We start from the raw sequence: 11926 nt of genomic DNA on the forward strand, positions 1-11926 counted from the left end.
TTAGACCTTATAATTACAACCAAAACGCAGAGTTCTATGGACATTTATGAATCTGAACTTAATATGACTTTGCTCTTCTGTGGGTGAAGAGCGTCTATTATAAACAGTGGTAGCAACAGGAGTTCCAAGCCAGTTTCACCCTACATCATGCAAGAAGGAATGCAGGATGGAAACAATGGATCAAATGGGTGAGCGAAGTGAATTAAAACCTTGAGGCACAACTGTATGACCAAACAATGCAATAAAACAGGGCAGAATAAGCCCAAAGTACTTCTGCTTTGCTCCACATAAAATGTCCAAACAACCAAACCTGCTCCTTGTCCATGATCTGCAGAGTACAAGGTTTCTTTCCTGCAGAACCTGTGGACTCTCTCATTTTGGAAATATGGCTTCCCGAATTTTAAATCAGATGATGACAGAATGCAGTGACTCCAGCCCCACCCAGGAAACGACAGGCTCTGCAAAGTTCAGCCCCAACAGCAACTGTTTTGCAAGTCAGCTCTCCTGCTCACACGCCTCATCCAGCAGCAGGTGCTCCCTGCTCTCTCACCTGCCTCTCATTATATCTTGCCTGGCAAAGGCTGAGGTTTTGGGTTTGCCCTTCCCTTCAACTCTTGGTTTCTGCCTGATCAAAGAGAGCCATGTCAACACAAGAAGCAAGAGGAAAAGAGAGCATACCCTGACTACTTTCAGGGTGGGTAAGATCCTGAAATGGACTGTGCCTTTATTTTTCCCTCCCTCCCTCCCTCCCAACTGCCGGATGTCCTTGGTTCTGCAACTGAGTGGAGGAGAAAGGAGATGAGGTTATTGGAGTTCATTCACACTGCACACAGGGCTGCTCTCGCCTCTCTTCCTGTTTGCAAGGAAATACTGGTCCCTCTGAACAACGGGAGACAGAAAGAGGCAGACAAGTGGATAGAGAAAGAGGGAGAAGAGAGAAGAGAAAGAGGGGAGGGAAAAGAGAGAGGGAGGGATTATGGTAAGAAGATCAGACTTTTCCCTAGTTAATGAACTGGAAATGAATAACAAGTGATATCAGGAGTGATGCAGCCACCCTGCTGCCATAAAACTCCTTTAAAAGGCCATTGACACAAGTTCCTTTGAACTCTGGAAAACAACACAGCCCTGATCTGGATTAAAAAAAAAATCTTTAGCCCCTTCCAGGTTTTCTACTGTCACCTCAGCTTTCAAGCTTCTGACTAACCTAGAGTATAGACACCTCAGGAACTGCCAGAACCAGGGCATGCACAGGCTTACAGCAAGGAAGATGTGACAGTAGCAGCTTCCATCCCTCCATCCTCCCCTCCAAGCCATGCTGTAAAATGACAAGTCATCCCTCCTCAGTTCTGTCTGGCCAGGTAATCTGTGAAGCCAGTGTCCCAACATGAGGAGGAGACAGGGCAGAGTCACTTTAGAGGGACATCAACTTCTGCAGCACTCACAGGGATGAGCATGAGCAGAACTTGCTGTTTGTAGGTGAACTGCAATAATCCCTCGTGTCTGGCCACGACTCCAGCTCACTGACAGCTCAACACTGCTATCAGCACCGACCTTCAGATGGCAGGAAGCACAACTGAGTCTTTGACAGGGGCTTCCTACAGGAAAAATCCCATTTGCACTCCTCCCAGGAGGATGAAACACTCAAAGCAGCTGCTAGCAGAAAAGCAAAGGGCAGCTCTGAGCCACTTCTTGGGAAGCGGAAGGGAGGGAACCCAGCCTGGGTCCTTGTCACAGAATGTGTCAGCATCACCTATAATAGCAATTTTTCCCTATGGAAATTCACTTGAAATTGGAAAAAACCATTCTTTTGCCAGTAGCACTCAATTTCTCCAAGCAAATTTAGTGATCCTAGCAGTAAGTCTTTTTTCCCCTTGCACATCTAAATTTATCTATGCAAAGGTGGTTTCAATTTACATGTCTGTTTTTTCTTTCCAGGGCCCCTGTATCAGCTAATAGTGTCATTCATTCTTTCAAGTTTCTAACCACAGCACCAGATATACACACCGCCAACCAAAAAAAAAAAAAAAAAAAAAAAGAACAAGACAAAAACCACATGTAAAAAGTGTTTAAGCAACCAACAAAACTTCCTACTACAAAATAATCTACTAAAAAAAAAATCCCCCTTCCCCTAACAAAATTAAAGGTGTCTGCAGCTCATTAATCCTGCTGCTGGCCAGCTCTTACACACCCTTCATGCAGTGACAGCTCATCACAGCCTACTTGAAGGCAAAAAATGCAATCTGACCCCACCAACTCAGTTTCTTTATAAATGCCACTGCATGCCATCATGGAAAACAGGACCACAGACTCAGTTTCTTTCTGCATGCCTTCTCTATATTTACTCAGCCATCAATATCTTGTTCTGCACAATTATACATAGCTATGCATTCTTTAGCTAGGCATTCTTTGAAGCAACAGTTTCATAACCCAGAGGTTATTTTGTCTTCCCAGAGAACAGAGTTTAAAAGAGACAAGAAGTAATAGTGTCACTGATATCAGAAGCAATGACAATTACCAACTAGGTCCAAAAAGCTAGGTTTTTTTTAAATGGGGTTTGCATAGAAGTTGGAAGGGAATGGGGAGAATTAGAGAAGCCTCTCTCTTCAGTAAGTGTGGACTTTCTTGGGAGCACCACATTAAAGAACAAAAACTCCACCATGGAGCCCCCATTACACCTTTATGACCCTTAGTCCCACAGATGTTACAGCTCTGCTTCAAGGAAACATGAATCTGACTCGGAGCAGATTTGAAAAGTCACCGCAATGCTATTTCCAATCTGAAGCAAGGGATCAGAACTTTCAAAAGAGAGAAGGAAGAATGAATACCAAACATAACATGCTGGTATGCTGGTAGTGAAGATGCCTAGGAAGAAGGCTAAACCTAGTCCATAAGGAATAAGAGGATAAATAAGATTATGTCTAGAAAAGAGCACTGCAGGCCTTTTTACTGCTGACAGAAAATGGTAGTGATAACTAATACCACAACATACTGTTTTCTTTTTTTACCTGATTGTTTCCTTAAAAAATTATTTCACCTCAACTATGCAGTAAGAGAACAATATTTCACAATCTCTGCCTATTCTAGCCAAGCACCTTTATCAGCCAGAATTGCAGAAGGGAAATCCCCTCAGCTCCCCAGGTTGTCTCAGTGCATCTCTTCAACACAAAACCTCAAACTGCTCTTGACTCCTCTGAGCAAGAACATGGCACAGTCCACTCACAGCACTGAGCTACTAAAACAGATAAAAGCAAAAAAGCAGCAACTGCACCATTTTATCCGGAAGACAAGATGAGAAAAGCCACATAAAGCCATAGGATATATCATGGCAAAGCCACAAAGAGAAACAAAAGGAGAACTTAATAGCTGTCAACTCCTATCCCTTGTCCAGACTACATTCTCTTTCAAGCTGGTCTTCTGCATCCTCTACCTATGAAATTAGAAGACATGAAGAAGAGAGGCAAAAGAGTAAAGAACAGAAGGGGAGGGCTGCTTACAGTAAAACTGTCTGTTCATTTTTCTGACTTCCTCCTTTCCTCCTACCCCAGGAGTACTTCCATCAGCGTGCTGCACCATAACTGATATAAGATTGTTTCTGGGAAACAGCCTCTTAATAATGCCTCTATATAACACTTTGTATCCAAGCACCATTCCACCCAAAAGCATTAATCAAAACAAATATTACTGCTCACAGGCAAACCAGAAATACAGTACTGGCTTGCAAAATAGGCAGGAAACTCATTAAGATTCCCTTCAGGACATTAGGGGAAAAGCAACGATTCCCATTCATAGAAGGATCATCCCTAGATGTAGCACAGAGGTCAGGAAGAATTTACGGTACTACAGAAATGCCCATATAAAGAAGGTATCAGAGGGATACTGCAACAGAGTTTTAAACTGCTTCAGAGTATGCTTGACTAGTAGTCTATTCCCCACTTAAGCATCATCAGGGATCTGTTTTGTCAGGTTTTGCTAATACCACTCTTAGAAGAGCAGGAGAAGAGAGGCAGGGTTGCACATGTACATATCCAAACACAGAGCAGCCAGAAGACTGCAGCAGAGCAATAAAGGAGATCAGAAAAGCTGCCAAGAAACACAGTGAAGACTGGCAGAAGGGTGCAGGTCAGAATAAAGGACTATTAAGAGCTTTGCTGCAAAGTAAGCTTGCCCTGCTTTTGACTACTCTTCTGGATTCTAGCCTGTAAGGGCTATTTCTGCTTTAGGAGTCATTGCAACTGAACTCTTACCATGTACAGTACCAACAAAATAAGGAAGACTTCTCTGAGTTCCATAAATCACCAAGCAGAAGCTAGGATGGAAGGGTTAAAGGTCTGAAAAAGAGAGAAAGGGATCTGTGTGACAGGAAGAGAGCATGTGAGAGGGCGTGTGACAGGCTGTGTAGCAGAATGTGTGTGTCGATCCCATTCCCTTCGAGGCTCTTGGCCAAATGTGGAGCTGAACTTTCTGCAGACTTTGTCCTGCCAAGTCATGTTCCCTTCTCACACTGCCTGACATCACCACAAACACTCAGCTCAAAAACAGTCCAGAGCCGGACAGAATCCACCACTCAAACCCCAGCCAGTGAAATGGCTGCACTCAGGGCACACCCACCAGACGGGAAAACAGAGCCACCGACTCTCCTCACAGGTTGTCTCCAAGCGTCCAGGAGGCCTCACCCGCATCCAATGCAGAAAGTGCACTACCAAGGTACAAAGAGACCAGAGGTGCTACCAGACCAATGTTTTCCTATTGCCCCTACAACAGCTCAGAACAGACTGGAAGTCTGCACAAAGGCTCTAACAGAAAAATTCAAAAGAACGTAACCATCAGACCATCTGAGTTTGTCACGAGCATCCTGCTGCAAGAAGTGCTGTCTGTTCCCAACTCGGCCACAAGAAGGGAGCCATCACACATGACCCACGGACAAATGAGAACACAGCTATCCTGCAAAGACTGATGCTCCAGCATCAGGGTCTGCACGAAGCCAGCAAGCAAACATTATCCTATTAGAGCACTCCTATAAACCCTGACTTCTCAAAAACAGTGCAAATTCAAGATCAAGGCTGCAAAATGCAGCTCGTGTTCAAGTGTGTGGGAGTAGGCAATGGGACTAAGCCAACAAGTGGCTCCATTTCTTATTTTGATCCTTGTGTCAAGGAAGAAGGGTGTGGATGGCCCACTGATTCTGGGACATTGCTAAAGGCACCACCCAGAGCAAGTATCAGGGAGTAGCAGTGGAAGATGATACTGAAACATGGGAGAACAAAGTCTGCAGCCTCTTGTTTTTTTTCTTCAGCCTTCACCCCAGTCTGCTGCTTAAAAGCAGACCTTTAGAAAATGCCCTGTAAGCATAACTGATAGGGAGAAAATTCATATTTTCTTCAGGTAAAGGCTTCTCCTTTCCCCTCTCCTGTTTGATTTCTACAAGAACAAACAGCAGCTTGGGTGCTTTCTGCAGACCAAGGAAAAAAAATTTCTTCAGTCCCATACCAGCCAGAAAGTTACAATCCCCACTTTTCACATACACACCGATAACAGAGGCAACACTGTATGACTGTACAGTTGTATAGGTATTTCGTATCTTACATTTTAAATTTTTATTTTTCACTTTAAAACACTCCTCACAACAGAAGTTCCCTCTTCCTTTGCTAAGGAAGAGGTTCTGACACCTTCCTTAAAGGTGCATTAGTGCAACATTGCCTGTCCTCATGCTATATGGACCTTAAATCATATCCTTAACTGGCTTCCTGTCCAGACATGCAGATGCCTGAGAACATCCATCTCACTAGCTGTAAACACAAAAGCCATCTTTTGAACTTCTTCCTAGCCCTTTCACAGAAATCAACATATTATTCCTTTCCTGTACACAATGGCCTAAGGTGGGAAGCAGTCAATCAGAAGACTGGAATCACAGAGTTGCTGTCTGAGGGCCAGGTGACAGTTTCTCCTACTCCTGGAGTTTGCAGCTGGCTGAGCTGGCCTGCCTCGATGGCACTTCTCACGCACGCCAGTGCACGCTGCAGAGGGCTGCCCACGGGACTCCATGTGCACACGTGTGCCTGCGTGTCAAGGCACGTACCACCACGGCAAGTCCCAAAGGCTGCTCCAGTGCAAGGGCATGTGCCCACACAAAGGTACACGGGAGCTTCTGCCAGCAGACATGTAAAAACCCACTACGTGCGCATCTCTGACTGTGAAATCCTCCAGCAAAAATCTCTGGCAAGGCATGTAGAGTCCTTTGGGGGCTGGCACATTTCTGCATGTTATGTCCACAGCAATCAAGACATACTAAGAGCTGTTACAGAAGCTTACCTGTTCACCCTCATTTCATAAGAGTTCTAGATAAGACTATTTAAATTCCAAACATTTTCCTTTAAATGAGTTTAACACACAGTTTTCACGATTACACTAGTTAATTTATTTTCTAAGTTAATGGCAATTTATTAAGAAGTCTAAAACAACCATTTAAACAAACACACGCAGGCCCTGTTCAAGCAGGACATGGCTACTAGAGAATGTTTGAAAAGTCTAACTCCTAAACTCAAGAAAGTCAGTAAGTCTGCAGAGTCAGTACAAAACAATTCTTTCTTAAAAAGGCAGAAAGATTTGTTCCTTCAATTCACTTATTAAATTAGTTAGTTCACTCAAAGCTGGTAGAGGCAGCGTAAAATGGGTGGGAAGTACCTCTCTTCTACAATCTCCAAATGAAAACAACACAAGGAATGATGAGTTATGCTCATTTTAAGACCTGGAAAGGGACAATTGCCAAAACCAACCAGTTCATTCTGCAAAATACAGATAACACTACCCTGACAGAATCAGTAATTTAATAGCACTCTCCAGCAAACGTATTTTCTTTTAGGTATCCAGCACATGATTTGTGTGATTATAGTATAATTGCTAAAAACTGCATATTTGATTTGACCTTTTTATTCAAATGCAGTTTTGTACAAGTCAGGAGGAAAGACATTCACCCAGTAATTACAACTGACCATTTTGTAATGTAAACATTTACTGTGAGATAATAGCATAAATAGATGTATGCAGATACACTGTATAGTCCTGCTTGGCAAGAAGCAGTAATAGATGAGCCTAACTGATAACACTAAAGCTGCCTTTTAAGAAATTATCAAATGCAAAATTAAATGAATTATTTAAATCACTAACTTTAATCATGATTTCTATCACCAAGTGGGAAGCCTTGATTTAAACCAATGGACCTTGTCTGCCTCATAGCTGCAGTAGGGCCAGTGGGCCAACACTGCCCTGCTCCCTGGACGGAGAGAGGATATGACTTCCACACCCTACTGGTTTCAAGAAATTTTAGGAACATATTTGCCAATATTTTTTAAATCTTAAAACGAACTAGAAAGCCTTATATGCCAGGAGACACCTACTCTCTTGTCAGTCATGCGCTTTAGCAATCAGTCTGATACTCACCTAACATCTTATTTACATCTCAGAGAGGTTTCTATGAGTACACAATACAACCTGACTCTGCAACATGGCTTTTAAATTGCTTCAATTCTCACATCCCACGAGATGGTTCTCCTACTTAATCCTTACAGGCACTAGTTCGGATCTGTTGAAAACAAGAATTAGATTTCTCATTCTCTAACATTTTCTCTTCATGTCTTCACCAACTTCCCACTAAATAAACAATTTTTCCCCTCCTTAAACCTACTGGGAAGGTCTGCAATGCTCTGCTCTCCTCTGTGCACAACCTCAGTTAACCTTTGTCCTCTCCAAATGAGATTGTTAAGAGCTTGACAGTGTATACTTCAAAGTGATTTACAATATTACACCAAAATTATGCAAATCACCTTAACATTTTCTTTCTGACACTTCAGAAAGCAAGTAATTTTGCTTTAAAGGAAATCTGTTTTTGAGATCTCCAGATATAAAAGTACAAGTTACACTAGCTTTAGGAGTGTCTCCTTTTCAGTGGGAACACCAGAAAGGAATTTGTCTATGTTCCAAATATGGAAAAAAAAAGTATTTGGTCACGAGCAGGAAGTCACAGAACAAAACTGACACAGGAATGCTAAAGGAAGACATTGTACCCTTTCTAACTGATATATTTTTAAGGTCTGACTGAACATGGACAGCGTCTTTTAATTTAACAGTATTACACACCTCTCTCAAACCTGAAGTAACTATAATGAAAATGCTAAGTCAAACACAGTACTTGTATACTAGCAGAAATATGATCTAATGACCAACCTGTTTATAGCCTTAATGCAGACCTGTACCTATCAGAAGGAAGCACTCCCCTGGCTTCCCTCCTAAGATGTAGTTCATTCACACAGAGACAGTTTCCACAGCCAAGAGAATGTGATTGCCTTCCCGAGTTACTATGCTGTAAGGAAAACAAGTTAACACATCCTACAAAAGATCAGCAGAACATTCTCCCCCAGGGAAACAAGGTATCTTTGTACAGAATCACAAAATGGCTTCAAACGGACCTAAAATTCAAGAAGGTTCAACCCCCACCACCATGGGCAGGAACACCTATGACAGTTCAGGAAGACTGACTTTTCTCCAAGGCTATCAAGTATATGAATCTCATTACTTGGTGGGGGAGGGAAAGAAAAGAGGGAGAGTGACAAACATTCTGATAAGCTTTCCTATTCAACATGCAAAGACCCACACATCTGCAACAATGAGACTTTCACAGCAGCTGCTTCCAGAGCAGAAAGCAGGATCATCCTTCAAGGAACCCAAGACAAAGCACATTATATTCTATACTCTTCCTTAGGCAGATGGGAATCACAACTTCTGAAAAACAGCAACAGTTAAAGATTTTTAAACTCAAAACCTGAAATTTTGAAAACTGGCAGTCTTGACAGCCATACAAATCACAGACCAGCTCTAATTACAAGAGACATACTTCTGAGATGTGAAACCATCACCACTTGATCTAACATTCAACAACAGCAAAATATTAATCCTTCTGTTTACCTTCGAACAAGCATGCAGTGTTCCAAGGACTAATCAGAGAGAAATGAAAATAAATTCATAGCAATCAAATGCACTTTTAACACACCTCTTCCTGCAGGTGTAAGACAGGGACAAGGCAGCAAATTCCTGCTCTGTATTTGTATGGCTGCACGCCTGTCCCGCATAGCCTCCTCCTGCCTCCCTGCACAGCCAGCTGGTAAAGGAAACATGCTGACAAGGCACAGGGAGCTGCAGCAGCAGTAACTGGAAAAAGCAAGCTATGGTAACCCCAGGCACACTGCCAGGACACGCTAATTCTGTCATAAAGTTTCCTGTCCCTATTTTTATTTTATTAGATTAAGCGATTTATATACATATGTATGCATGTGTATATATATATATATATATATATACACACACACATATATATATCGTCTGCTGTGGTACTTCTCCCTGCATCCCTTTGCAACAAGAGAAGCTGCAAGTTTCCTCTGGCAACTACAGAATTCCCACGCAGCTCCACAATGACCCATTTTCTGTCCTCCCCCAGACCGGTCCAGGTTTGTTTCCTCCACTTTTTACTTTGGAGGTCTGGGAGAAAGTTGTTAAATATTTTCACCTTGTTTTTTCTCCTGCAAAAGCTGGCCTTCCTGTATGAAAAAGGATACATGAGCATACGCAGGTATGAGAAAGAAGTATCACTGCAAGTGCAATATTTCAGAAAGGGGTCACACCAGGAAGCCACACAGTCTGCCCTCACAAACCTTGCAGCAGCAGTATGTTCTGCTGAACATGCCAGAGGTGCAGTGGCAAAGAACTGTAGCAAGGCCAACCTCCATCTGGTCCTGGTACAATGTGTACCACATCCAATGCCCTCTTTCCTCAGCCCAAATGATAGAAGGGTAGAGCTCAGCAAGAACTGGCTGAAGTCTTCAAACAGTTTTTCTTTCCATAATTAAAATATAAGGAATGTTTTTCTACATCAGCAAGGGGGTTATGTATTGATTCAGACTCAATTAAAAAAATCAAGCCCGCCACTCATTAAAGGAAATAAAAACCAGGTTTTCTGTTTTCTTTTGTCTGTCCTCAGGTATAGCTGCCTCTCTGACACCCAGGAACAGCAGATCAACTCCAGGTACCTTGAAACAAGAAGCAGATCTGAGAGGACTCTTCCCTACAGACAAACATAACCTGCAGTCATAGCCAGAAACTGTCTGACACATAGTGATCCAAATTGTTAGTCAGAAACGTGACTCAGTGTTGGAGACTCCCTCAAAAAAGCCTTGCAGGAAAGGGCCCAGCTATCCCTTTAGGAAAAAGAAAAGAAGGGAAGGAAGTTCCAGAAGACAGAGCATTTCTCTTTCATCAGTGATCCAAGGTTTGCTTCCAATCCATAACGAAATCCAGTCTTGCTAGACCCGTGGACCTTAGCACCATAAGCGTCAGTGAAATGGCACAATGAAGAGTAACCACCAATGCAAGCGAAGTTACCTTTCAACAGCACCATGCCGTACAGACAGGCTTCTGTCCCAGAAAGCTTGCGACCTGGGTTGACAGGATGCAACAGGTGAATGACACAGAGAACTTCAAGCTGAGCAGAGAGGAAAGCTAACAAGTTACCACAAAGCAAGTAAACATCTCCGGACAGTACCTCCGGAAAGAGCAGACAGAAACACGGACTCCTCAGATGCACGACAACAGCCAAGAGAAACTGACACCACTCCCCAAACGCCTCCGACCCCCCTAGCAAAGGGACTCTCTCCGACAGCGCAACGGCGCAGTCCCCGCCGGCGGACACCGCGCATCACGGCCGGCGCTGGGCTCCGGACCCAGGCCGAGAGAGTGAGCCCTTCCCTCCCGTCCGCCGGGCCCCACTCGGGGGACGCCGCCAGCCCGGCCCGCACCTCGCCAGGCCCCGGGCACCTCAGCGGGACGGGCCGCCGGCGTGCTCTTCCTTCCAGCACCTTCCAGGGCCGCCCGGCCCGGCCCGGCCCGGCCCGGCCCGGCCCGGCAGGCAGCACGAAGCGGGCGGGCGACGCTGCGCCGCCGGATCCAGGTGGCAGGGAACGCTGCGGCGCCCGGGCCGGCGCAGGCCGCGGGGCGGGACAGCGCGTCCCCGTCCCCCGCCGTGAGTCACGGCCCCGCGGGCGGCGAGAAGGAGGCGCCGCCGCCCCCACAGCCAGAGCCAGCGCTAAAAGTTACCGGCGCGGGCCGCGGCTCCCGGTGATGCGCGGCCGCCGCCCCCCGTGGCGCAGGTGCCCGAGCCGCGGTGGGAGGGGCGGCCCGGCCCGGCCCGGCGCTGCTCCCGGCGCTCTTGCCGGCGTTATTCCCGGCGCCGCGGCGGAGCTGCCGTGATGTCACGCGGGCCCGGGTCACGTGCAGGCACCGCCCGCTCCGCTCCGCCCCCGCGGGTCCCGCGGGACGCGGCGGAGGCTCCGGGCCCCCGTGCGCTCCCACCGCCCGGGAGTCACCCGCGCCTGCAGCCCCGTCGCGCCCGCCCGCCCTCAGCGCGGCCAAACGAGCGGCAACAACAGAACAATCCCGAACCAGGTGCCGCAGGAACAGCGCGCGTTCCCCCTCCGCAGAGAACCTTAGCCTTCCAGCACTCGCCAAGAACCTGGTACGGTATCGGTAAAAAAAGGAAAAAAAAAAACACTACGCGGCTCCGTACTGTCCTAAACATAAGAAACAGAATTCAATTTAAATTCACTGAGCATTCAAGCATGAGCAAATTAAACACGTTATTCTGTCCAGCTGAGCCTCGTGTATTGCACCAACCCTGCCCTGAAATAACCCCTCTGCTTCACAATTTGGCACTCTTATTAAGACCTTATACACAACTTCCTAACACTACAAATTACGGAAAGTTTTAAGCAAATAAACAGGTACAAAAGAGCTGGGTTATGAGCCACTGTGCTTCATGACTCCAACTTCTTTGCAAACTCAAGAGCCATGTTTTTTCTTTAAAAAAAAAAAAGAGAGAAAGCTG

At 45.4% G+C, this 11926-nt stretch overlaps 1 protein-coding gene across 5 annotated transcripts in view; it reads right to left on the minus strand.

Moving 5' to 3' along the window:
* Positions 1-11926, minus strand: part of NR1H3 (nuclear receptor subfamily 1 group H member 3) — a 31906-nt gene that overhangs the window by 18670 nt on the left and 1310 nt on the right. Inside the window, exon 1 of one of the 5 annotated variants that reach the window (XM_062494303.1) lies at positions 11140-11275. The exons of 2 other annotated variants lie outside the window; for them this stretch is intronic. The gene's annotated coding sequence lies outside the window, so the exon portion shown is untranslated. Of the gene's footprint in view, positions 1-9701; positions 9735-10428; positions 10497-11139; positions 11276-11926 lie in introns of those variants that run through there. 2 more of the 5 variants (XM_062494302.1, XM_062494306.1) reach the window with 2 other exon arrangements.

The sequence above is a fragment of the Cinclus cinclus genome, chromosome 6 (assembly GCF_963662255.1).
Source record: "Cinclus cinclus chromosome 6, bCinCin1.1, whole genome shotgun sequence".
Lineage (NCBI taxonomy): Eukaryota > Metazoa > Chordata > Aves > Passeriformes > Cinclidae > Cinclus > Cinclus cinclus.